The 27,295-nt window shown below is 54.2% G+C and overlaps 6 pseudogenes; all 6 read left to right on the top strand.

Annotated features, from left to right (window-relative positions):
• The first annotated feature begins 1,890 nt into the window (after positions 1–1,890).
• LOC138998637 (E3 ubiquitin-protein ligase RBBP6 pseudogene) lies at positions 1,891–3,776 on the top strand (annotated as a pseudogene).
• Positions 3,777–5,920: 2,144 nt separating this feature from the next.
• LOC138998636 (E3 ubiquitin-protein ligase RBBP6 pseudogene) lies at positions 5,921–7,806 on the top strand (annotated as a pseudogene).
• Positions 7,807–9,950: 2,144 nt separating this feature from the next.
• LOC138998635 (E3 ubiquitin-protein ligase RBBP6 pseudogene) lies at positions 9,951–11,836 on the top strand (annotated as a pseudogene).
• A 2,144-nt stretch (positions 11,837–13,980) lies between these two features.
• LOC138998634 (E3 ubiquitin-protein ligase RBBP6 pseudogene) lies at positions 13,981–15,866 on the top strand (annotated as a pseudogene).
• A 2,150-nt stretch (positions 15,867–18,016) lies between these two features.
• Positions 18,017–22,320, top strand: LOC138998633 (E3 ubiquitin-protein ligase RBBP6 pseudogene; annotated as a pseudogene).
• Positions 22,321–22,339: 19 nt separating this feature from the next.
• Positions 22,340–23,226, top strand: LOC138998632 (E3 ubiquitin-protein ligase RBBP6 pseudogene; annotated as a pseudogene).
• The last annotated feature ends 4,069 nt before the right edge of the window (positions 23,227–27,295 follow it).

Below are 27,295 nucleotides of genomic sequence, written 5' to 3'. Positions count from 1 at the left end.
AGCTTCTCACCACTTCATATCAGGAATTCTCCCTTGACAAGGGGCCACAGAGAAGTTGACTCTGGTGGACAAAGTCGTAGACGTCGAAACACACGTGGTAGCAACTCTCCAGAAAAGCTTGCAACGAGAGACAGCCACAATCGGAAGCATAGCACAAAGTCAAGAGAAGGAGAGCGACAGTGCTGCAGGAGACGGTAAAGGAAGCAAACATAAGGAACATCGAAGGCGGAAGGAAGCGAACACCTTCTCGACACAGAGTTGTGAGAACCTTATGGAAAATCAAGAGAACCTACAAGTCCAGGGATGAGATGCCTCCCAGGCCCTCCCACAGAAAACATCCAAACACACACAAACACACACACACACACACACACACACACACACACACAGAACAAAAAAACGAAAATAAACAACAACAACAAAAAAAAAACAACAAAAAAAAACCCCAAAGCCCTCCTTAAAAAAAAATAAAAAAACTTAAAAAAATACCCACAACAACAACAAAAGAAAGAACCCCTTAGAAAACACCCTGATCCAGCTTTTCAATGCGCTGACGCTTTGGCAAGCCCAGATGGCCAGGCCCGGACTTGGTATCTCAGCATGGGCCTGGCCATCAATCCAGAGAGGGAGAGCAGCGGCTAAGGGGGAGGGGGGGCGGGACAGTCGACCAGTTGGCCCGGCCCCAACGTAGTCTTTGGCTGTGGATAACAGAGATTGGGTTGACTGGTTCTGGGGCTGAAGTGCCCGACCTGCCCTCCGCTGGTCGAGAAGCACCAATGCAACCCTCCCTCTGGGGGAGGGCAGCCAGGTGATTGGACTTCCCCAGTTCTGGGAAGGGCAAGCAGGGGACTGTCTGTGAGAAGTCAGGGGGCTTGTCCTCGCCCCACCCCCCCACCCCCCCTCACCTCCCGGAGCCTGTCTAAATTTGTATTGTCCCCTCTTCAATCAAGAAAACGGCAATGTCCTCCACAAGCCCCAGGAATCGCTTTGGCGGGCCAGTGGCGCCCTCTGCTGGTGCTGGAGCGGTGACGCTTCCAGTCCTGAGGGCGGCTGATTGGTGCAGCCTGCAGCCAGCTGATTTGGCTCCTCCCACCACGCTCCCGGGCTATAAAAGAAAGCAGGGTCCGCTTGGCAGAGCTTCTCAGCCCTAGGCTTGTGGTCGTGGTCATCGTCCTCGATCTCCAAGAGAGCTTTCAGGGGAGAGATCTTGCCAAGACCCGGTGGTCCTGGGACAGAGAAGCCCCCGAAGCGCCTGGCTAGAACCTGGCTAGGCTGCTGATCCACGGTACGCTGTCTGCGTGTCGTTTCTTCTTTGGCAACTGCATCCACACCTTTGGCAACCCCTGGACCTGCTGCGGCTGGACCCCGCCATCTCGGGAGCCGCACCGGGCAGAACAGAAAGGAAGAACTGGTCTTTGCAGTTTCCGGGCCTGTTCTCGCCGTTCTGAGACTAGAGGCGAAGGGAGCGGAAGGTGAGAGAAGCGCGGAGCACTCGGGTGGGGCAGCGTCCCTGAGCCTCGGCGGCCGTGACAGGCCACCAAGGCCCCTGGCCGCCCAACCGCCCCCCCCCCCGCCCCACCCCCCGCGCGGCGCCTGGGTGGTGAGGCCCGCTGCAGGCTTGGTGGTGACGCAGTGCCCCTGGGCGGAGCCCCTGGCCCTCCCGCCCTGGTTCGCCCTCCAGCCCCTGAAGTGATTCTGCGCTCAGGGTGTGGATTGCGGTTCTCACGCCCTTGCTGTGGGGAGGGCGTGTTGAACCCGCGGCCTGCGGTCCTTCGGTGTCTTTCGGGTGTTCTTTGTACCGACATATTCTGCTCTTAAGTTGACAACTAGACATATCTTGAGCGTGTCCACGTCTCCGCGCCCGACCTTCGCTAGGAGTCCTTTGGCACCATGGCCTGTGTGCATTATAAATTCGCTTCCCAACTCAACTATGCCATCGCCACCTTTGATGGGCGGCACATCTCCCTCCGCGACCTCAAGAAGCTGATTATGGGGAGAGAGAAGCTGAAAGCTGCCAAGTGCGACCTGCAGATCACCAACGCGCAGACCGAGGAAGAATACACCGATGACAATGCTCTGATTCCTAAGAACGTGTCTGTAATTGTTAGAAGAATTCCTATTGGAGCTGTGATATCTACAAGCAAGGCGGACGCTAGACGGCCAACTGAACCAGTGATGGGCACTTCAACGGTCGCTGATGACTCTTCTGCATCGATGTCTCTGGCCCAGCTTACAAAGACTGCCAATCTGGCTGAAGCCAATGCTTCTGAAGAAGATAAAATTAAAGCCATGATGTGGCAATCTGCCCAGGCATACGGCCCCGTCAATTACATGAAGAAGCCTCTAGGTCCACCACCTCCATCTTATACCTGTTCCCGCTGTGGTAGACCCGGCCATTATATTCAGAACTGCCCCACAAAGGGGCGTGAACGCTTCGAACGTCGTCCTAGGATTAAAAGGAGCACTGGAATCCCCAGAAGTTTCATGGTGGAAGTGAAAGATCCTAACGTGAAAGGTGCAAAGCTCACCAACACTGGAACATATGCGATCCCGACTATAGAGGCAGAAGCATACGCAATTGGGAAGAAAGAAAGGCCACCTTTCTTCCCAGAGGAGCCCTCTTCGTCTTCTGAAAAGGACGACCCTATCCCAGACGAGTTGCTGTGTCCCATCTGCAAAGACATCGTGACTGATGCCGCTGTCATTCCCTGCTGTGCAAACAGCTACTGTGATGAGTGTATCAGAACAGCGCTCTTGGAATCAGAGGACCATACGTGCCCCACGTGTCATCAACATGATGTCTCTCCCGATGCTTTAATTGCCAATAAATTCTTGCGACAGGCTGTTATTAACTTCACCAATGGAACTGGTGGTTATGCAAAAAGACTGCGGAACCAGTTACCCCCACCGCCACCCCGGATACCGCCTCCGAGACCTCTCATTCAGCGGAATCTACAGCCTCTGCTGAGATCTCCAATATCAAGACCACAAGATCCTCCCAGGATTCCAGTGACGACTTCCTCAGGCCACCCGGCTCCCTCTATATCTTCCTTCACTTCTAATCAGTCTTCCTTAGCCCCTGCTGTGCCCGGAAATTCATCCACCCCAGTGCCTGGACCTGATATAACTGCAACGGTCTCCACATCAGTCCACTGGGAAAAGTCAGATGGGCCTCTCCGGGATTCCGAACATAAAACAGTGCGAGCCACAGCCCTTGCCTCAGAACATTCACAGGGAACCTCTTCCATAGCAATGACTGCCCTTGTGGAGGAGAAAGGTTACCCGGTGCCTGTGCTTGGAACCCCATCTTTGCTCGGACAGGCACCACCTGCTGGGTATAGCGTCCCTCCCCCCGGGTTCCCTCCAGCGCCAGCCAATTTGTCGACGCCTTGGGTATCATCAGGAGTGCAGACTGCTCACTCAAATACCATCCCAACAACACAAGCGCCACTTGGACCCGGGGAAGAATTCTACCCAGAGCAGCGACGGCTAAAAGGAGAGTCTACATATCCCTATGGTGGTTCCTCATACTCCAGAAGTCCTTCTACTTACTCTAAATCAAGATCTGGTTCAACGCGCTCACCTTCTTATTCTCGATCACCTAGCCGCTCACACTCTCGTTCCTATTCGCGATCACACCCATACCCCAGAAGGGGCAGAGGCAAGAGTCGAAATGACCGCCCAAGGTCTAGACCTCATGGATATCGTCGGTCTAGGTCAAGGTCACCACTATGTACGCGATGTCCTTCGCGAACAAGGTCCCCTCAAGCATTTAGGGGACAGTCTCCAAATAAACGGACTGTACCACAAGGGGAAACAGGACGTGCACATTTTAATAGATACAGTAAAGTTCCACCACCATATGACAGAAAAGCTTATTACGGGAGGAGTGTTGACTTTAGAGACCCATTTGAAAACGAGCATTACCGAGAGTGGGAGAGAAAATACAGAGAGTGGTATGAAAAATACGACAGAGGTTATGCTGCTGGAGCACAGCCTCGAGCGTCAGCAAATGGAGAGAACTGGCCTCCAGAGAGCTTCTCACCACTTCATATCAGGAATTCTCCCTTGACAAGGGGCCACAGAGAAGTTGACTCTGGTGGACAAAGTCGTAGACGTCGAAACACACGTGGTAGCAACTCTCCAGAAAAGCTTGCAACGAGAGACAGCCACAATCGGAAGCATAGCACAAAGTCAAGAGAAGGAGAGCGACAGTGCTGCAGGAGACGGTAAAGGAAGCAAACATAAGGAACATCGAAGGCGGAAGGAAGCGAACACCTTCTCGACACAGAGTTGTCAGAACCTTATGGAAAATCAAGAGAACCTACAAGTCCAGGGATGAGATGCCTCCCAGGCCCTCCCACAGAAAACATCCAAACACACACAAACACACACACACACACACACACACACACACACACACAGAACAAAAAAACGAAAATAAACAACAACAACAAAAAAAAAACAAAAAAAAACCCCAAAGCCCTCCTTAAAAAAAAATAAAAAAACTTAAAAAAATACCCACAACAACAACAAAAGAAAGAACCCCTTAGAAAACACCCTGATCCAGCTTTTCAATGCGCTGACGCTTTGGCAAGCCCAGATGGCCAGGCCCGGACTTGGTATCTCAGCATGGGCCTGGCCATCAATCCAGAGAGGGAGAGCGGCGGGAGCGGGGGAGGGGGGCGGGGCGGTCGACCAGATGGCCCGGCCCCGATATAGTCTTTGGCTGTGGATAACAGAGATTGGGTTGACTGGTTCCGGGGCTGAAGAGCCCGTCCCGCCCTCGGCTGGTCGAGAAGCGCCAATGCAACCCTCCCTCTGGGGGAAGGCAGAGCCAGGTGATTGGACTTCCCCAGTTCTGGGAAGGGCAAGCAGGGGACTGTCTGTGAGAAGGCAGGGGGCTTGTCCTCGCCCCACCCCCACCCCCTCACCCCCCCGGAGCCTGTCTAAATTTGTATTGTCCCCTCTTCAATCAAGAAAACGGCAATGTCCTCCACAAGCCCCAGGAATCGCTTTGGCGGGCTAGTGGCGCCCTCTGCTGGTGCTGGAGCGGTGACGCTTCCAGTCCTGCGGGCGGCTGATTGGTGCAGCCTGCAGCCAGCTGATTTGGCTCCTCCCACCACGCTCCCGGGCTATAAAAGAAAGCAGGGTCCTCTTGGCAGAGCTTCTCAGCCCTAGGCTTGTGGTCGTGGTCATCGTCCTCGATCTCCAAGAGAGCTTTCAGGGGAGAGATCTTGCCAAGACCCGGTGGTCCTGGGACAGAGAAGCCCCCAAAGCGCCTGGCTAGAACCTGGCTAGGCTGCTGATCCACGGTACGCTGTCTGCGTGTCGTTTCTTCTTTGGCAACTGCATCCACACCTTTGGCAACCCCTGGACCTGCTGCGGCTGGACCCCGCCATCTCGGGAGCCGCACCGGGCAGAACAGAAAGGAAGAACTGGTCTTTGCAGTTTCCGGGCCTGTTCTCGCCGTTCTGAGACTAGAGGCGAAGGGAGCGGAAGGTGAGAGAAGCGCGGAGCACTCGGGTGGGGCAGCGTCCCTGAGCCTCGGCGGCCGTGACAGGCCACCAAGGCCCCTGGCCGCCCAACCGCCCCCCCCCCCGCCCCACCCCCCGCGCGGCGCCTGGGTGGTGAGGCCCGCTGCAGGCTTGGTGGTGACGCAGTGCCCCTGGGCGGAGCCCCTGGCCCTCCCGCCCTGGTTCGCCCTCCAGCCCCTGAAGTGATTCTGCGCTCAGGGTGTGGATTGCGGTTCTCACGCCCTTGCTGTGGGGAGGGCGTGTTGAACCCGCGGCCTGCGGTCCTTCGGTGTCTTTCGGGTGTTCTTTGTACCGACATATTCTGCTCTTAAGTTGACAACTAGACATATCTTGAGCGTGTCCACGTCTCCGCGCCCGACCTTCGCTAGGAGTCCTTTGGCACCATGGCCTGTGTGCATTATAAATTCGCTTCCCAACTCAACTATGCCATCGCCACCTTTGATGGGCGGCACATCTCCCTCCGCGACCTCAAGAAGCTGATTATGGGGAGAGAGAAGCTGAAAGCTGCCAAGTGCGACCTGCAGATCACCAACGCGCAGACCGAGGAAGAATACACCGATGACAATGCTCTGATTCCTAAGAACGTGTCTGTAATTGTTAGAAGAATTCCTATTGGAGCTGTGATATCTACAAGCAAGGCGGACGCTAGACGGCCAACTGAACCAGTGATGGGCACTTCAACGGTCGCTGATGACTCTTCTGCATCGATGTCTCTGGCCCAGCTTACAAAGACTGCCAATCTGGCTGAAGCCAATGCTTCTGAAGAAGATAAAATTAAAGCCATGATGTGGCAATCTGCCCAGGCATACGGCCCCGTCAATTACATGAAGAAGCCTCTAGGTCCACCACCTCCATCTTATACCTGTTCCCGCTGTGGTAGACCCGGCCATTATATTCAGAACTGCCCCACAAAGGGGCGTGAACGCTTCGAACGTCGTCCTAGGATTAAAAGGAGCACTGGAATCCCCAGAAGTTTCATGGTGGAAGTGAAAGATCCTAACGTGAAAGGTGCAAAGCTCACCAACACTGGAACATATGCGATCCCGACTATAGAGGCAGAAGCATACGCAATTGGGAAGAAAGAAAGGCCACCTTTCTTCCCAGAGGAGCCCTCTTCGTCTTCTGAAAAGGACGACCCTATCCCAGACGAGTTGCTGTGTCCCATCTGCAAAGACATCGTGACTGATGCCGCTGTCATTCCCTGCTGTGCAAACAGCTACTGTGATGACTGTATCAGAACAGCGCTCTTGGAATCAGAGGACCATACGTGCCCCACGTGTCATCAACATGATGTCTCTCCCGATGCTTTAATTGCCAATAAATTCTTGCGACAGGCTGTTATTAACTTCACCAATGGAACTGGTGGTTATGCAAAAAGACTGCGGAACCAGTTACCCCCACCGCCACCCCGGATACCGCCTCCGAGACCTCTCATTCAGCGGAATCTACAGCCTCTGCTGAGATCTCCAATATCAAGACCACAAGATCCTCCCAGGATTCCAGTGACGACTTCCTCAGGCCACCCGGCTCCCTCTATATCTTCCTTCACTTCTAATCAGTCTTCCTTAGCCCCTGCTGTGCCCGGAAATTCATCCACCCCAGTGCCTGGACCTGATATAACTGCAACGGTCTCCACATCAGTCCACTGGGAAAAGTCAGATGGGCCTCTCCGGGATTCCGAACATAAAACAGTGCGAGCCACAGCCCTTGCCTCAGAACATTCACAGGGAACCTCTTCCATAGCAATGACTGCCCTTGTGGAGGAGAAAGGTTACCCGGTGCCTGTGCTTGGAACCCCATCTTTGCTCGGACAGGCACCACCTGCTGGGTATAGCGTCCCTCCCCCCGGGTTCCCTCCAGCGCCAGCCAATTTGTCGACGCCTTGGGTATCATCAGGAGTGCAGACTGCTCACTCAAATACCATCCCAACAACACAAGCGCCACTTGGACCCGGGGAAGAATTCTACCCAGAGCAGCGACGGCTAAAAGGAGAGTCTACATATCCCTATGGTGGTTCCTCATACTCCAGAAGTCCTTCTACTTACTCTAAATCAAGATCTGGTTCAACGCGCTCACCTTCTTATTCTCGATCACCTAGCCGCTCACACTCTCGTTCCTATTCGCGATCACACCCATACCCCAGAAGGGGCAGAGGCAAGAGTCGAAATGACCGCCCAAGGTCTAGACCTCATGGATATCGTCGGTCTAGGTCAAGGTCACCACTATGTACGCGATGTCCTTCGCGAACAAGGTCCCCTCAAGCATTTAGGGGACAGTCTCCAAATAAACGGACTGTACCACAAGGGGAAACAGGACGTGCACATTTTAATAGATACAGTAAAGTTCCACCACCATATGACAGAAAAGCTTATTACGGGAGGAGTGTTGACTTTAGAGACCCATTTGAAAACGAGCATTACCGAGAGTGGGAGAGAAAATACAGAGAGTGGTATGAAAAATACGACAGAGGTTATGCTGCTGGAGCACAGCCTCGAGCGTCAGCAAATGGAGAGAACTGGCCTCCAGAGAGCTTCTCACCACTTCATATCAGGAATTCTCCCTTGACAAGGGGCCACAGAGAAGTTGACTCTGGTGGACAAAGTCGTAGACGTCGAAACACACGTGGTAGCAACTCTCCAGAAAAGCTTGCAACGAGAGACAGCCACAATCGGAAGCATAGCACAAAGTCAAGAGAAGGAGAGCGACAGTGCTGCAGGAGACGGTAAAGGAAGCAAACATAAGGAACATCGAAGGCGGAAGGAAGCGAACACCTTCTCGACACAGAGTTGTGAGAACCTTATGGAAAATCAAGAGAACCTACAAGTCCAGGGATGAGATGCCTCCCAGGCCCTCCCACAGAAAACATCCAAACACACACAAACACACACACACACACACACACACACACACACACACAGAACAAAAAAACGAAAATAAACAACAACAACAAAAAAAAAACAAAAAAAAACCACAAAGCCCTCCTTAAAAAAAAATAAAAAAACTTAAAAAAATACCCACAACAACAACAAAAGAAAGAACCCCTTAGAAAACACCCTGATCCAGCTTTTCAATGCGCTGACGCTTTGGCAAGCCCAGATGGCCAGGCCCGGACTTGGTATCTCAGCATGGGCCTGGCCATCAATCCAGAGAGGGAGAGCGGCGGGAGCGGGGGAGGGGGGCGGGGCGGTCGACCAGATGGCCCGGCCCCGATATAGTCTTTGGCTGTGGATAACAGAGATTGGGTTGACTGGTTCCGGGGCTGAAGAGCCCGTCCCGCCCTCGGCTGGTCGAGAAGCGCCAATGCAACCCTCCCTCTGGGGGAAGGCAGAGCCAGGTGATTGGACTTCCCCAGTTCTGGGAAGGGCAAGCAGGGGACTGTCTGTGAGAAGGCAGGGGGCTTGTCCTCGCCCCACCCCCACCCCCTCACCCCCCCGGAGCCTGTCTAAATTTGTATTGTCCCCTCTTCAATCAAGAAAACGGCAATGTCCTCCACAAGCCCCAGGAATCGCTTTGGCGGGCTAGTGGCGCCCTCTGCTGGTGCTGGAGCGGTGACGCTTCCAGTCCTGCGGGCGGCTGATTGGTGCAGCCTGCAGCCAGCTGATTTGGCTCCTCCCACCACGCTCCCGGGCTATAAAAGAAAGCAGGGTCCTCTTGGCAGAGCTTCTCAGCCCTAGGCTTGTGGTCGTGGTCATCGTCCTCGATCTCCAAGAGAGCTTTCAGGGGAGAGATCTTGCCAAGACCCGGTGGTCCTGGGACAGAGAAGCCCCCAAAGCGCCTGGCTAGAACCTGGCTAGGCTGCTGATCCACGGTACGCTGTCTGCGTGTCGTTTCTTCTTTGGCAACTGCATCCACACCTTTGGCAACCCCTGGACCTGCTGCGGCTGGACCCCGCCATCTCGGGAGCCGCACCGGGCAGAACAGAAAGGAAGAACTGGTCTTTGCAGTTTCCGGGCCTGTTCTCGCCGTTCTGAGACTAGAGGCGAAGGGAGCGGAAGGTGAGAGAAGCGCGGAGCACTCGGGTGGGGCAGCGTCCCTGAGCCTCGGCGGCCGTGACAGGCCACCAAGGCCCCTGGCCGCCCAACCGCCCCCCCCCCCGCCCCACCCCCCGCGCGGCGCCTGGGTGGTGAGGCCCGCTGCAGGCTTGGTGGTGACGCAGTGCCCCTGGGCGGAGCCCCTGGCCCTCCCGCCCTGGTTCGCCCTCCAGCCCCTGAAGTGATTCTGCGCTCAGGGTGTGGATTGCGGTTCTCACGCCCTTGCTGTGGGGAGGGCGTGTTGAACCCGCGGCCTGCGGTCCTTCGGTGTCTTTCGGGTGTTCTTTGTACCGACATATTCTGCTCTTAAGTTGACAACTAGACATATCTTGAGCGTGTCCACGTCTCCGCGCCCGACCTTCGCTAGGAGTCCTTTGGCACCATGGCCTGTGTGCATTATAAATTCGCTTCCCAACTCAACTATGCCATCGCCACCTTTGATGGGCGGCACATCTCCCTCCGCGACCTCAAGAAGCTGATTATGGGGAGAGAGAAGCTGAAAGCTGCCAAGTGCGACCTGCAGATCACCAACGCGCAGACCGAGGAAGAATACACCGATGACAATGCTCTGATTCCTAAGAACGTGTCTGTAATTGTTAGAAGAATTCCTATTGGAGCTGTGATATCTACAAGCAAGGCGGACGCTAGACGGCCAACTGAACCAGTGATGGGCACTTCAACGGTCGCTGATGACTCTTCTGCATCGATGTCTCTGGCCCAGCTTACAAAGACTGCCAATCTGGCTGAAGCCAATGCTTCTGAAGAAGATAAAATTAAAGCCATGATGTGGCAATCTGCCCAGGCATACGGCCCCGTCAATTACATGAAGAAGCCTCTAGGTCCACCACCTCCATCTTATACCTGTTCCCGCTGTGGTAGACCCGGCCATTATATTCAGAACTGCCCCACAAAGGGGCGTGAACGCTTCGAACGTCGTCCTAGGATTAAAAGGAGCACTGGAATCCCCAGAAGTTTCATGGTGGAAGTGAAAGATCCTAACGTGAAAGGTGCAAAGCTCACCAACACTGGAACATATGCGATCCCGACTATAGAGGCAGAAGCATACGCAATTGGGAAGAAAGAAAGGCCACCTTTCTTCCCAGAGGAGCCCTCTTCGTCTTCTGAAAAGGACGACCCTATCCCAGACGAGTTGCTGTGTCCCATCTGCAAAGACATCGTGACTGATGCCGCTGTCATTCCCTGCTGTGCAAACAGCTACTGTGATGAGTGTATCAGAACAGCGCTCTTGGAATCAGAGGACCATACGTGCCCCACGTGTCATCAACATGATGTCTCTCCCGATGCTTTAATTGCCAATAAATTCTTGCGACAGGCTGTTATTAACTTCACCAATGGAACTGGTGGTTATGCAAAAAGACTGCGGAACCAGTTACCCCCACCGCCACCCCGGATACCGCCTCCGAGACCTCTCATTCAGCGGAATCTACAGCCTCTGCTGAGATCTCCAATATCAAGACCACAAGATCCTCCCAGGATTCCAGTGACGACTTCCTCAGGCCACCCGGCTCCCTCTATATCTTCCTTCACTTCTAATCAGTCTTCCTTAGCCCCTGCTGTGCCCGGAAATTCATCCACCCCAGTGCCTGGACCTGATATAACTGCAACGGTCTCCACATCAGTCCACTGGGAAAAGTCAGATGGGCCTCTCCGGGATTCCGAACATAAAACAGTGCGAGCCACAGCCCTTGCCTCAGAACATTCACAGGGAACCTCTTCCATAGCAATGACTGCCCTTGTGGAGGAGAAAGGTTACCCGGTGCCTGTGCTTGGAACCCCATCTTTGCTCGGACAGGCACCACCTGCTGGGTATAGCGTCCCTCCCCCCGGGTTCCCTCCAGCGCCAGCCAATTTGTCGACGCCTTGGGTATCATCAGGAGTGCAGACTGCTCACTCAAATACCATCCCAACAACACAAGCGCCACTTGGACCCGGGGAAGAATTCTACCCAGAGCAGCGACGGCTAAAAGGAGAGTCTACATATCCCTATGGTGGTTCCTCATACTCCAGAAGTCCTTCTACTTACTCTAAATCAAGATCTGGTTCAACGCGCTCACCTTCTTATTCTCGATCACCTAGCCGCTCACACTCTCGTTCCTATTCGCGATCACACCCATACCCCAGAAGGGGCAGAGGCAAGAGTCGAAATGACCGCCCAAGGTCTAGACCTCATGGATATCGTCGGTCTAGGTCAAGGTCACCACTATGTACGCGATGTCCTTCGCGAACAAGGTCCCCTCAAGCATTTAGGGGACAGTCTCCAAATAAACGGACTGTACCACAAGGGGAAACAGGACGTGCACATTTTAATAGATACAGTAAAGTTCCACCACCATATGACAGAAAAGCTTATTACGGGAGGAGTGTTGACTTTAGAGACCCATTTGAAAACGAGCATTACCGAGAGTGGGAGAGAAAATACAGAGAGTGGTATGAAAAATACGACAGAGGTTATGCTGCTGGAGCACAGCCTCGAGCGTCAGCAAATGGAGAGAACTGGCCTCCAGAGAGCTTCTCACCACTTCATATCAGGAATTCTCCCTTGACAAGGGGCCACAGAGAAGTTGACTCTGGTGGACAAAGTCGTAGACGTCGAAACACACGTGGTAGCAACTCTCCAGAAAAGCTTGCAACGAGAGACAGCCACAATCGGAAGCATAGCACAAAGTCAAGAGAAGGAGAGCGACAGTGCTGCAGGAGACGGTAAAGGAAGCAAACATAAGGAACATCGAAGGCGGAAGGAAGCGAACACCTTCTCGACACAGAGTTGTCAGAACCTTATGGAAAATCAAGAGAACCTACAAGTCCAGGGATGAGATGCCTCCCAGGCCCTCCCACAGAAAACATCCAAACACACACAAACACACACACACACACACACACACACACACACACACAGAACAAAAAAACGAAAATAAACAACAACAACAAAAAAAAAACAAAAAAAAACCCCAAAGCCCTCCTTAAAAAAAAATAAAAAAACTTAAAAAAATACCCACAACAACAACAAAAGAAAGAACCCCTTAGAAAACACCCTGATCCAGCTTTTCAATGCGCTGACGCTTTGGCAAGCCCAGATGGCCAGGCCCGGACTTGGTATCTCAGCATGGGCCTGGCCATCAATCCAGAGAGGGAGAGCGGCGGGAGCGGGGGAGGGGGGCGGGGCGGTCGACCAGATGGCCCGGCCCCGATATAGTCTTTGGCTGTGGATAACAGAGATTGGGTTGACTGGTTCCGGGGCTGAAGAGCCCGTCCCGCCCTCGGCTGGTCGAGAAGCGCCAATGCAACCCTCCCTCTGGGGGAAGGCAGAGCCAGGTGATTGGACTTCCCCAGTTCTGGGAAGGGCAAGCAGGGGACTGTCTGTGAGAAGGCAGGGGGCTTGTCCTCGCCCCACCCCCACCCCCTCACCCCCCCGGAGCCTGTCTAAATTTGTATTGTCCCCTCTTCAATCAAGAAAACGGCAATGTCCTCCACAAGCCCCAGGAATCGCTTTGGCGGGCTAGTGGCGCCCTCTGCTGGTGCTGGAGCGGTGACGCTTCCAGTCCTGCGGGCGGCTGATTGGTGCAGCCTGCAGCCAGCTGATTTGGCTCCTCCCACCACGCTCCCGGGCTATAAAAGAAAGCAGGGTCCTCTTGGCAGAGCTTCTCAGCCCTAGGCTTGTGGTCGTGGTCATCGTCCTCGATCTCCAAGAGAGCTTTCAGGGGAGAGATCTTGCCAAGACCCGGTGGTCCTGGGACAGAGAAGCCCCCAAAGCGCCTGGCTAGAACCTGGCTAGGCTGCTGATCCACGGTACGCTGTCTGCGTGTCGTTTCTTCTTTGGCAACTGCATCCACACCTTTGGCAACCCCTGGACCTGCTGCGGCTGGACCCCGCCATCTCGGGAGCCGCACCGGGCAGAACAGAAAGGAAGAACTGGTCTTTGCAGTTTCCGGGCCTGTTCTCGCCGTTCTGAGACTAGAGGCGAAGGGAGCGGAAGGTGAGAGAAGCGCGGAGCACTCGGGTGGGGCAGCGTCCCTGAGCCTCGGCGGCCGTGACAGGCCACCAAGGCCCCTGGCCGCCCAACCGCCCCCCCCCCCGCCCCACCCCCCGCGCGGCGCCTGGGTGGTGAGGCCCGCTGCAGGCTTGGTGGTGACGCAGTGCCCCTGGGCGGAGCCCCTGGCCCTCCCGCCCTGGTTCGCCCTCCAGCCCCTGAAGTGATTCTGCGCTCAGGGTGTGGATTGCGGTTCTCACGCCCTTGCTGTGGGGAGGGCGTGTTGAACCCGCGGCCTGCGGTCCTTCGGTGTCTTTCGGGTGTTCTTTGTACCGACATATTCTGCTCTTAAGTTGACAACTAGACATATCTTGAGCGTGTCCACGTCTCCGCGCCCGACCTTCGCTAGGAGTCCTTTGGCACCATGGCCTGTGTGCATTATAAATTCGCTTCCCAACTCAACTATGCCATCGCCACCTTTGATGGGCGGCACATCTCCCTCCGCGACCTCAAGAAGCTGATTATGGGGAGAGAGAAGCTGAAAGCTGCCAAGTGCGACCTGCAGATCACCAACGCGCAGACCGAGGAAGAATACACCGATGACAATGCTCTGATTCCTAAGAACGTGTCTGTAATTGTTAGAAGAATTCCTATTGGAGCTGTGATATCTACAAGCAAGGCGGACGCTAGACGGCCAACTGAACCAGTGATGGGCACTTCAACGGTCGCTGATGACTCTTCTGCATCGATGTCTCTGGCCCAGCTTACAAAGACTGCCAATCTGGCTGAAGCCAATGCTTCTGAAGAAGATAAAATTAAAGCCATGATGTGGCAATCTGCCCAGGCATACGGCCCCGTCAATTACATGAAGAAGCCTCTAGGTCCACCACCTCCATCTTATACCTGTTCCCGCTGTGGTAGACCCGGCCATTATATTCAGAACTGCCCCACAAAGGGGCGTGAACGCTTCGAACGTCGTCCTAGGATTAAAAGGAGCACTGGAATCCCCAGAAGTTTCATGGTGGAAGTGAAAGATCCTAACGTGAAAGGTGCAAAGCTCACCAACACTGGAACATATGCGATCCCGACTATAGAGGCAGAAGCATACGCAATTGGGAAGAAAGAAAGGCCACCTTTCTTCCCAGAGGAGCCCTCTTCGTCTTCTGAAAAGGACGACCCTATCCCAGACGAGTTGCTGTGTCCCATCTGCAAAGACATCGTGACTGATGCCGCTGTCATTCCCTGCTGTGCAAACAGCTACTGTGATGAGTGTATCAGAACAGCGCTCTTGGAATCAGAGGACCATACGTGCCCCACGTGTCATCAACATGATGTCTCTCCCGATGCTTTAATTGCCAATAAATTCTTGCGACAGGCTGTTATTAACTTCACCAATGGAACTGGTGGTTATGCAAAAAGACTGCGGAACCAGTTACCCCCACCGCCACCCCGGATACCGCCTCCGAGACCTCTCATTCAGCGGAATCTACAGCCTCTGCTGAGATCTCCAATATCAAGACCACAAGATCCTCCCAGGATTCCAGTGACGACTTCCTCAGGCCACCCGGCTCCCTCTATATCTTCCTTCACTTCTAATCAGTCTTCCTTAGCCCCTGCTGTGCCCGGAAATTCATCCACCCCAGTGCCTGGACCTGATATAACTGCAACGGTCTCCACATCAGTCCACTGGGAAAAGTCAGATGGGCCTCTCCGGGATTCCGAACATAAAACAGTGCGAGCCACAGCCCTTGCCTCAGAACATTCACAGGGAACCTCTTCCATAGCAATGACTGCCCTTGTGGAGGAGAAAGGTTACCCGGTGCCTGTGCTTGGAACCCCATCTTTGCTCGGACAGGCACCACCTGCTGGGTATAGCGTCCCTCCCCCCGGGTTCCCTCCAGCGCCAGCCAATTTGTCGACGCCTTGGGTATCATCAGGAGTGCAGACTGCTCATTCAAATACCATCCCAACAACACAAGCGCCACTTGGACCCGGGGAAGAATTCTACCCAGAGCAGCGACGGCTAAAAGGAGAGTCTACATATCCCTATGGTGGTTCCTCATACTCCAGAAGTCCTTCTACTTACTCTAAATCAAGATCTGGTTCAACGCGCTCACCTTCTTATTCTCGATCACCTAGCCGCTCACACTCTCGTTCCTATTCGCGATCACACCCATACCCCAGAAGGGGCAGAGGCAAGAGTCGAAATGACCGCCCAAGGTCTAGACCTCATGGATATCGTCGGTCTAGGTCAAGGTCACCACTATGTACGCGATGTCCTTCGCGAACAAGGTCCCCTCAAGCATTTAGGGGACAGTCTCCAAATAAACGGACTGTACCACAAGGGGAAACAGGACGTGCACATTTTAATAGATACAGTAAAGTTCCACCACCATATGACAGAAAAGCTTATTACGGGAGGAGTGTTGACTTTAGAGACCCATTTGAAAACGAGCATTACCGAGAGTGGGAGAGAAAATACAGAGAGTGGTATGAAAAATACGACAGAGGTTATGCTGCTGGAGCACAGCCTCGAGCGTCAGCAAATGGAGAGAACTGGCCTCCAGAGAGCTTCTCACCACTTCATATCAGGAATTCTCCCTTGACAAGGGGCCACAGAGAAGTTGACTCTGGTGGACAAAGTCGTAGACGTCGAAACACACGTGGTAGCAACTCTCCAGAAAGGCTTGCAACGAGAGACAGCCACAATCGGAAGCATAGCACAAAGTCAAGAGAAGGAGAGCGACAGTGCTGCAGGAGACGGTAAAGGAAGCAAACATAAGGAACATCGAAGGCGGAAGGAAGCGAACACCTTCTGGACACAGAGTTGTCAGAACCTTATGGAAAATCAAGAGAACCTACAAGTCCTGTGATGAGATGCCTCCCAGGCCCTCCCACAAAAAACATCCAAACACACACAAACACACACACACACACACACACACACACACACACACAAACAGAACAAAAAATCAAAACTAAACAACAACAACAACAAAAAAAAACAAAAAAAAACCCCAAAGCCCTCCTTAAAAAAAAATTAAAAAACTTAAAAAAATACCCACAACAACAACAAAAGAAAGAACCCCTTAGAAAACACCCTGATCCAGCTTTTCAATGCGCTGACGCTTTGGCAAGCCCAGATGGCCAGGCCCGGACTTGGTATCTCAGCATGGGCCTGGCCATCAATCCAGAGAGGGAGAGAGGCGGGAGCGGGGGGAGGGGGGCGGGGCGGTCGACCAGATGGCCCGCCCCGATATAGTCTTTGGCTGTGGATAACAGAGATTGGGTTGACTGGTTCCGGGGCTGAAGAGCCCGTCCCGCCCTCGGCTGGTCGAGAAGCGCCAATGCAACCCTCCCTCTGGGGGAAGGCAGAGCCAGGTGATTGGACTTCCCCAGTTCTGGGAAGGGCAAGCAGGGGACTGTCTGTGAGAAGGCAGGGGGCTTGTCCTCGCCCCACCCCCACCCCCTCACCCCCCCGGAGCCTGTCTAAATTTGTATTGTCCCCTCTTCAATCAAGAAAACGGCAATGTCCTCCACAAGCCCCAGGAATCGCTTTGGCGGGCTAGTGGCGCCCTCTGCTGGTGCTGGAGCGGTGACGCTTCCAGTCCTGCGGGCGGCTGATTGGTGCAGCCTGCAGCCAGCTGATTTGGCTCCTCCCACCACGCTCCCGGGCTATAAAAGAAAGCAGGGTCCTCTTGGCAGAGCTTCTCAGCCCTAGGCTTGTGGTCGTGGTCATCGTCCTCGATCTCCAAGAGAGCTTTCAGGGGAGAGATCTTGCCAAGACCCGGTGGTCCTGGGACAGAGAAGCCCCCAAAGCGCCTGGCTAGAACCTGGCTAGGCTGCTGATCCACGGTACGCTGTCTGCGTGTCGTTTCTTCTTTGGCAACTGCATCCACACCTTTGGCAACCCCTGGACCTGCTGCGGCTGGACCCCGCCATCTCGGGAGCCGCACCGGGCAGAACAGAAAGGAAGAACTGGTCTTTGCAGTTTCCGGGCCTGTTCTCGCCGTTCTGAGACTAGAGGCGAAGGGAGCGGAAGGTGAGAGAAGCGCGGAGCACTCGGGTGGGGCAGCGTCCCTGAGCCTCGGCGGCCGTGACAGGCCACCAAGGCCCCTGGCCGCCCAACCGCCCCCCCCCCCGCCCCACCCCCCGCGCGGCGCCTGGGTGGTGAGGCCCGCTGCAGGCTTGGTGGTGACGCAGTGCCCCTGGGCGGAGCCCCTGGCCCTCCCGCCCTGGTTCGCCCTCCAGCCCCTGAAGTGATTCTGCGCTCAGGGTGTGGATTGCGGTTCTCACGCCCTTGCTGTGGGGAGGGCGTGTTGAACCCGCGGCCTGCGGTCCTTCGGTGTCTTTCGGGTGTTCTTTGTACCGACATATTCTGCTCTTAAGTTGACAACTAGACATATCTTGAGCGTGTCCACGTCTCCGCGCCCGACCTTCGCTAGGAGTCCTTTGGCACCATGGCCTGTGTGCATTATAAATTCGCTTCCCAACTCAACTATGCCATCGCCACCTTTGATGGGCGGCACATCTCCCTCCGCGACCTCAAGAAGCTGATTATGGGGAGAGAGAAGCTGAAAGCTGCCAAGTGCGACCTGCAGATCACCAACGCGCAGACCGAGGAAGAATACACCGATGACAATGCTCTGATTCCTAAGAACGTGTCTGTAATTGTTAGAAGAATTCCTATTGGAGCTGTGATATCTACAAGCAAGGCGGACGCTAGACGGCCAACTGAACCAGTGATGGGCACTTCAACGGTCGCTGATGACTCTTCTGCATCGATGTCTCTGGCCCAGCTTACAAAGACTGCCAATCTGGCTGAAGCCAATGCTTCTGAAGAAGATAAAATTAAAGCCATGATGTGGCAATCTGCCCAGGCATACGGCCCCGTCAATTACATGAAGAAGCCTCTAGGTCCACCACCTCCATCTTATACCTGTTCCCGCTGTGGTAGACCCGGCCATTATATTCAGAACTGCCCCACAAAGGGGCGTGAACGCTTCGAACGTCGTCCTAGGATTAAAAGGAGCACTGGAATCCCCAGAAGTTTCATGGTGGAAGTGAAAGATCCTAACGTGAAAGGTGCAAAGCTCACCAACACTGGAACATATGCGATCCCGACTATAGAGGCAGAAGCATACGCAATTGGGAAGAAAGAAAGGCCACCTTTCTTCCCAGAGGAGCCCTCTTCGTCTTCTGAAAAGGACGACCCTATCCCAGACGAGTTGCTGTGTCCCATCTGCAAAGACATCGTGACTGATGCCGCTGTCATTCCCTGCTGTGCAAACAGCTACTGTGATGAGTGTATCAGAACAGCGCTCTTGGAATCAGAGGACCATACGTGCCCCACGTGTCATCAACATGATGTCTCTCCCGATGCTTTAATTGCCAATAAATTCTTGCGACAGGCTGTTATTAACTTCACCAATGGAACTGGTGGTTATGCAAAAAGACTGCGGAACCAGTTACCCCCACCGCCACCCCGGATACCGCCTCCGAGACCTCTCATTCAGCGGAATCTACAGCCTCTGCTGAGATCTCCAATATCAAGACCACAAGATCCTCCCAGGATTCCAGTGACGACTTCCTCAGGCCACCCGGCTCCCTCTATATCTTCCTTCACTTCTAATCAGTCTTCCTTAGCCCCTGCTGTGCCCGGAAATTCATCCACCCCAGTGCCTGGACCTGATATAACTGCAACGGTCTCCACATCAGTCCACTGGGAAAAGTCAGATGGGCCTCTCCGGGATTCCGAACATAAAACAGTGCGAGCCACAGCCCTTGCCTCAGAACATTCACAGGGAACCTCTTCCATAGCAATGACTGCCCTTGTGGAGGAGAAAGGTTACCCGGTGCCTGTGCTTGGAACCCCATCTTTGCTTGGACAGGCACCACCTGCTGGGTATAGCGTCCCTCCCCCCGGGTTCCCTCCAGCGCCAGCCAATTTGTCGACGCCTTGGGTATCATCAGGAGTGCAGACTGCTCACTCAAATACCATCCCAACAACACAAGCGCCACTTGGACCCGGGGAAGAATTCTACCCAGAGCAGCGACGGCTAAAAGGAGAGTCTACATATCCCTATGGTGGTTCCTCATACTCCAGAAGTCCTTCTACTTACTCTAAATCAAGATCTGGTTCAACGCGCTCACCTTCTTATTCTCGATCACCTAGCCGCTCACACTCTCGTTCCTATTCGCGATCACACCCATACCCCAGAAGGGGCAGAGGCAAGAGTCGAAATGACCGCCCAAGGTCTAGACCTCATGGATATCGTCGGTCTAGGTCAAGGTCACCACTATGTACGCGATGTCCTTCGCGAACAAGGTCCCCTCAAGCATTTAGGGGACAGTCTCCAAATAAACGGACTGTACCACAAGGGGAAACAGGACGTGCACATTTTAATAGATACAGTAAAGTTCCACCACCATATGACAGAAAAGCTTATTACGGGAGGAGTGTTGACTTTAGAGACCCATTTGAAAACGAGCATTACCGAGAGTGGGAGAGAAAATACAGAGAGTGGTATGAAAAATACGACAGAGGTTATGCTGCTGGAGCACAGCCTCGAGCGTCAGCAAATGGAGAGAACTGGCCTCCAGAGAGCTTCTCACCACTTCATATCAGGAATTCTCCCTTGACAAGGGGCCACAGAGAAGTTGACTCTGGTGGACAAAGTCGTAGACGTCGAAACACACGTGGTAGCAACTCTCCAGAAAAGCTTGCAACGAGAGACAGCCACAATCGGAAGCATAGCACAAAGTCAAGAGAAGGAGAGCGACAGTGCTGCAGGAGACGGTAAAGGAAGCAAACATAAGGAACATCGAAGGCGGAAGGAAGCGAACACCTTCTGGACACAGAGTTGTCAGAACCTTATGGAAAATCAAGAGAACCTACAAGTCCTGTGATGAGATGCCTCCCAGGCCCTCCCACAAAAAACATCCAAACACACACAAACACACACACACACACACACACACACACACACACACACACAGAACAAAAAATCAAAACTAAACAACAACAACAACAAAAAAAAACAAAAAAAAACCCCAAAGCCCTCCTTAAAAAAAAATTAAAAAACTTAAAAAAATACCCACAACAACAACAAAAGAAAGAACCCCTTAGAAAACACCCTGATCCAGCTTTTCAATGCGCTGACGCTTTGGCAAGCCCAGATGGCCAGGCCCGGACTTGGTATCTCAGCATGGGCCTGGCCATCAATCCAGAGAGGGAGAGCGGCGGGAGCGGGGGAGGGGGGCGGGGCGGTCGACCAGATGGCCCGGCCCCGATATAGTCTTTGGCTGTGGATAACAGAGATTGGGTTGACTGGTTCCGGGGCTGAAGAGCCCGTCCCGCCCTCGGCTGGTCGAGAAGCGCCAATGCAACCCTCCCTCTGGGGGAAGGCAGAGCCAGGTGATTGGACTTCCCCAGTTCTGGGAAGGGCAAGCAGGGGACTGTCTGTGAGAAGGCAGGGGGCTTGTCCTCGCCCCACCCCCACCCCCTCACCCCCCCGGAGCCTGTCTAAATTTGTATTGTCCCCTCTTCAATCAAGAAAACGGCAATGTCCTCCACAAGCCCCAGGAATCGCTTTGGCGGGCTAGTGGCGCCCTCTGCTGGTGCTGGAGCGGTGACGCTTCCAGTCCTGCGGGCGGCTGATTGGTGCAGCCTGCAGCCAGCTGATTTGGCTCCTCCCACCACGCTCCCGGGCTATAAAAGAAAGCAGGGTCCTCTTGGCAGAGCTTCTCAGCCCTAGGCTTGTGGTCGTGGTCATCGTCCTCGATCTCCAAGAGAGCTTTCAGGGGAGAGATCTTGCCAAGACCCGGTGGTCCTGGGACAGAGAAGCCCCCGAAGCGCCTGGCTAGAACCTGGCTAGGCTGCTGATCCACGGTACGCTGTCTGCGTGTCGTTTCTTCTTTGGCAACTGCATCCACACCTTTGGCAACCCCTGGACCTGCTGCGGCTGGACCCCGCCATCTCGGGAGCCGCACCGGGCAGAACAGAAAGGAAGAACTGGTCTTTGCAGTTTCCGGGCCTGTTCTCGCCGTTCTGAGACTAGAGGCGAAGGGAGCGGAAGGTGAGAGAAGCGCGGAGCACTCGGGTGGGGCAGCGTCCCTGAGCCTCGGCGGCCGTGACAGGCCACCAAGGCCCCTGGCCGCCCAACCGCCCCCCCCCCCCCGCCCCACCCCCCGCGCGGCGCCTGGGTGGTGAGGCCCGCTGCAGGCTTGGTGGTGACGCAGTGCCCCTGGGCGGAGCCCCTGGCCCTCCCGCCCTGGTTCGCCCTCCAGCCCCTGAAGTGATTCTGCGCTCAGGGTGTGGATTGCGGTTCTCACGCCCTTGCTGTGGGGAGGGCGTGTTGAACCCGCGGCCTGCGGTCCTTCGGTGTCTTTCGGGTGTTCTTTGTACCGACATATTCTGCTCTTAAGTTGACAACTAGACATATCTTGAGCGTGTCCACGTCTCCGCGCCCGACCTTCGCTAGGAGTCCTTTGGCACCATGGCCTGTGTGCATTATAAATTCGCTTCCCAACTCAACTATGCCATCGCCACCTTTGATGGGCGGCACATCTCCCTCCGCGACCTCAAGAAGCTGATTATGGGGAGAGAGAAGCTGAAAGCTGCCAAGTGCGACCTGCAGATCACCAACGCGCAGACCGAGGAAGAATACACCGATGACAATGCTCTGATTCCTAAGAACGTGTCTGTAATTGTTAGAAGAATTCCTATTGGAGCTGTGATATCTCCAAGCAAGGCGGACGCTAGACGGCCAACTGAACCAGTGATGGGCACTTCAACGGTCGCTGATGACTCTTCTGCATCGATGTCTCTGGCCCAGCTTACAAAGACTGCCAATCTGGCTGAAGCCAATGCTTCTGAAGAAGATAAAATTAAAGCCATGATGTGGCAATCTGCCCAGGCATACGGCCCCGTCAATTACATGAAGAAGCCTCTAGGTCCACCACCTCCATCTTATACCTGTTCCCGCTGTGGTAGACCCGGCCATTATATTCAGAACTGCCCCACAAAGGGGCGTGAACGCTTCGAACGTCGTCCTAGGATTAAAAGGAGCACTGGAATCCCCAGAAGTTTCATGGTGGAAGTGAAAGATCCTAACGTGAAAGGTGCAAAGCTCACCAACACTGGAACATATGCGATCCCGACTATAGAGGCAGAAGCATACGCAATTGGGAAGAAAGAAAGGCCACCTTTCTTCCCAGAGGAGCCCTCTTCGTCTTCTGAAAAGGACGACCCTATCCCAGACGAGTTGCTGTGTCCCATCTGCAAAGACATCGTGACTGATGCCGCTGTCATTCCCTGCTGTGCAAACAGCTACTGTGATGAGTGTATCAGAACAGCGCTCTTGGAATCAGAGGACCATACGTGCCCCACGTGTCATCAACATGATGTCTCTCCCGATGCTTTAATTGCCAATAAATTCTTGCGACAGGCTGTTATTAACTTCACCAATGGAACTGGTGGTTATGCAAAAAGACTGCGGAACCAGTTACCCCCACCGCCACCCCGGATACCGCCTCCGAGACCTCTCATTCAGCGGAATCTACAGCCTCTGCTGAGATCTCCAATATCAAGACCACAAGATCCTCCCAGGATTCCAGTGACGACTTCCTCAGGCCACCCGGCTCCCTCTATATCTTCCTTCACTTCTAATCAGTCTTCCTTAGCCCCTGCTGTGCCCGGAAATTCATCCACCCCAGTGCCTGGACCTGATATAACTGCAACGGTCTCCACATCAGTCCACTGGGAAAAGTCAGATGGGCCTCTCCGGGATTCCGAACATAAAACAGTGCGAGCCACAGCCCTTGCCTCAGAACATTCACAGGGAACCTCTTCCATAGCAATGACTGCCCTTGTGGAGGAGAAAGGTTACCCGGTGCCTGTGCTTGGAACCCCATCTTTGCTCGGACAGGCACCACCTGCTGGGTATAGCGTCCCTCCCCCCGGGTTCCCTCCAGCGCCAGCCAATTTGTCGACGCCTTGGGTATCATCAGGAGTGCAGACTGCTCATTCAAATACCATCCCAACAACACAAGCGCCACTTGGACCCGGGGAAGAATTCTACCCAGAGCAGCGACGGCTAAAAGGAGAGTCTACATATCCCTATGGTGGTTCCTCATACTCCAGAAGTCCTTCTACTTACTCTAAATCAAGATCTGGTTCAACGCGCTCACCTTCTTATTCTCGATCACCTAGCCGCTCACACTCTCGTTCCTATTCGCGATCACACCCATACCCCAGAAGGGGCAGAGGCAAGAGTCGAAATGACCGCCCAAGGTCTAGACCTCATGGATATCGTCGGTCTAGGTCAAGGTCACCACTATGTACGCGATGTCCTTCGCGAACAAGGTCCCCTCAAGCATTTAGGGGACAGTCTCCAAATAAACGGACTGTACCACAAGGGGAAACAGGACGTGCACATTTTAATAGATACAGTAAAGTTCCACCACCATATGACAGAAAAGCTTATTACGGGAGGAGTGTTGACTTTAGAGACCCATTTGAAAACGAGCATTACCGAGAGTGGGAGAGAAAATACAGAGAGTGGTATGAAAAATACGACAGAGGTTATGCTGCTGGAGCACAGCCTCGAGCGTCAGCAAATGGAGAGAACTGGCCTCCAGAGAGCTTCTCACCACTTCATATCAGGAATTCTCCCTTGACAAGGGGCCACAGAGAAGTTGACTCTGGTGGACAAAGTCGTAGACGTCGAAACACACGTGGTAGCAACTCTCCAGAAAAGCTTGCAACGAGAGACAGCCACAATCGGAAGCATAGCACAAAGTCAAGAGAAGGAGAGCGACAGTGCTGCAGGAGACGGTAAAGGAAGCAAACATAAGGAACATCGAAGGCGGAAGGAAGCGAACACCTTCTGGACACAGAGTTGTCAGAACCTTATGGAAAATCAAGAGAACCTACAAGTCCTGTGATGAGATGCCTCCCAGGCCCTCCCACAAAAAACATCCAAACACACACAAACACACACACACACACACACACACACACACACACAAACAGAACAAAAAATCAAAACTAAACAACAACAACAACAAAAAAAAACAAAAAAAAACCCCAAAGCCCTCCTTAAAAAAAAATTAAAAAACTTAAAAAAATACCCACAACAACAACAAAAGAAAGAACCCCTTAGAAAACACCCTGATCCAGCTTTTCAATGCGCTGACGCTTTGGCAAGCCCAGATGGCCAGGCCCGGACTTGGTATCTCAGCATGGGCCTGGCCATCAATCCAGAGAGGGAGAGAGGCGGGAGCGGGGGGAGGGGGGCGGGGCGGTCGACCAGATGGCCCGCCCCGATATAGTCTTTGGCTGTGGATAACAGAGATTGGGTTGACTGGTTCCGGGGCTGAAGAGCCCGTCCCGCCCTCGGCTGGTCGAGAAGCGCCAATGCAACCCTCCCTCTGGGGGAAGGCAGAGCCAGGTGATTGGACTTCCCCAGTTCTGGGAAGTGCAAGCAGGGGACTGTCTGTGAGAAGGCAGGGGGCTTGTCCTCGCCCCACCCCCACCCCCTCACCCCCCCGGAGCCTGTCTAAATTTGTATTGTCCCCTCTTCAATCAAGAAAACGGCAATGTCCTCCACAAGCCCCAGGAATCGCTTTGGCGGGCTAGTGGCGCCCTCTGCTGGTGCTGGAGCGGTGACGCTTCCAGTCCTGCGGGCGGCTGATTGGTGCAGCCTGCAGCCAGCTGATTTGGCTCCTCCCACCACGCTCCCGGGCTATAAAAGAAAGCAGGGTCCTCTTGGCAGAGCTTCTCAGCCCTAGGCTTGTGGTCGTGGTCATCGTCCTCGATCTCCAAGAGAGCTTTCAGGGGAGAGATCTTGCCAAGACCCGGTGGTCCTGGGACAGAGAAGCCCCCAAAGCGCCTGGCTAGAACCTGGCTAGGCTGCTGATCCACGGTACGCTGTCTGCGTGTCGTTTCTTCTTTGGCAACTGCATCCACACCTTTGGCAACCCCTGGACCTGCTGCGGCTGGACCCCGCCATCTCGGGAGCCGCACCGGGCAGAACAGAAAGGAAGAACTGGTCTTTGCAGTTTCCGGGCCTGTTCTCGCCGTTCTGAGACTAGAGGCGAAGGGAGCGGAAGGTGAGAGAAGCGCGGAGCACTCGGGTGGGGCAGCGTCCCTGAGCCTCGGCGGCCGTGACAGGCCACCAAGGCCCCTGGCCGCCCAACCGCCCCCCCCCCCCCGCCCCACCCCCCGCGCGGCGCCTGGGTGGTGAGGCCCGCTGCAGGCTTGGTGGTGACGCAGTGCCCCTGGGCGGAGCCCCTGGCCCTCCCGCCCTGGTTCGCCCTCCAGCCCCTGAAGTGATTCTGCGCTCAGGGTGTGGATTGCGGTTCTCACGCCCTTGCTGTGGGGAGGGCGTGTTGAACCCGCGGCCTGCGGTCCTTCGGTGTCTTTCGGGTGTTCTTTGTACCGACATATTCTGCTCTTAAGTTGACAACTAGACATATCTTGAGCGTGTCCACGTCTCCGCGCCCGACCTTCGCTAGGAGTCCTTTGGCACCATGGCCTGTGTGCATTATAAATTCGCTTCCCAACTCAACTATGCCATCGCCACCTTTGATGGGCGGCACATCTCCCTCCGCGACCTCAAGAAGCTGATTATGGGGAGAGAGAAGCTGAAAGCTGCCAAGTGCGACCTGCAGATCACCAACGCGCAGACCGAGGAAGAATACACCGATGACAATGCTCTGATTCCTAAGAACGTGTCTGTAATTGTTAGAAGAATTCCTATTGGAGCTGTGATATCTACAAGCAAGGCGGACGCTAGACGGCCAACTGAACCAGTGATGGGCACTTCAACGGTCGCTGATGACTCTTCTGCATCGATGTCTCTGGCCCAGCTTACAAAGACTGCCAATCTGGCTGAAGCCAATGCTTCTGAAGAAGATAAAATTAAAGCCATGATGTGGCAATCTGCCCAGGCATACGGCCCCGTCAATTACATGAAGAAGCCTCTAGGTCCACCACCTCCATCTTATACCTGTTCCCGCTGTGGTAGACCCGGCCATTATATTCAGAACTGCCCCACAAAGGGGCGTGAACGCTTCAAACGTCGTCCTAGGATTAAAAGGAGCACTGGAATCCCCAGAAGTTTCATGGTGGAAGTGAAAGATCCTAACGTGAAAGGTGCAAAGCTCACCAACACTGGAACATATGCGATCCCGACTATAGAGGCAGAAGCATACGCAATTGGGAAGAAAGAAAGGCCACCTTTCTTCCCAGAGGAGCCCTCTTCGTCTTCTGAAAAGGACGACCCTATCCCAGACGAGTTGCTGTGTCCCATCTGCAAAGACATCGTGACTGATGCCGCTGTCATTCCCTGCTGTGCAAACAGCTACTGTGATGAGTGTATCAGAACAGCGCTCTTGGAATCAGAGGACCATACGTGCCCCACGTGTCATCAACATGATGTCTCTCCCGATGCTTTAATTGCCAATAAATTCTTGCGACAGGCTGTTATTAACTTCACCAATGGAACTGGTGGTTATGCAAAAAGACTGCGGAACCAGTTACCCCCACCGCCACCCCGGATACCGCCTCCGAGACCTCTCATTCAGCGGAATCTACAGCCTCTGCTGAGATCTCCAATATCAAGACCACAAGATCCTCCCAGGATTCCAGTGACGACTTCCTCAGGCCACCCGGCTCCCTCTATATCTTCCTTCACTTCTAATCAGTCTTCCTTAGCCCCTGCTGTGCCCGGAAA

The sequence above is a fragment of the Myotis yumanensis genome, unplaced genomic scaffold (assembly GCF_028538775.1).
Source record: "Myotis yumanensis isolate MYYU_CA2020_CCGP unplaced genomic scaffold, mMyoYum1.0.hap1 SCAF_20, whole genome shotgun sequence".
Taxonomy (NCBI): Eukaryota; Metazoa; Chordata; class Mammalia; order Chiroptera; family Vespertilionidae; genus Myotis; species Myotis yumanensis.
Note: the sequence above shows the minus strand (reverse complement) of the source record. Positions and strands in the feature narration are given on the sequence as shown.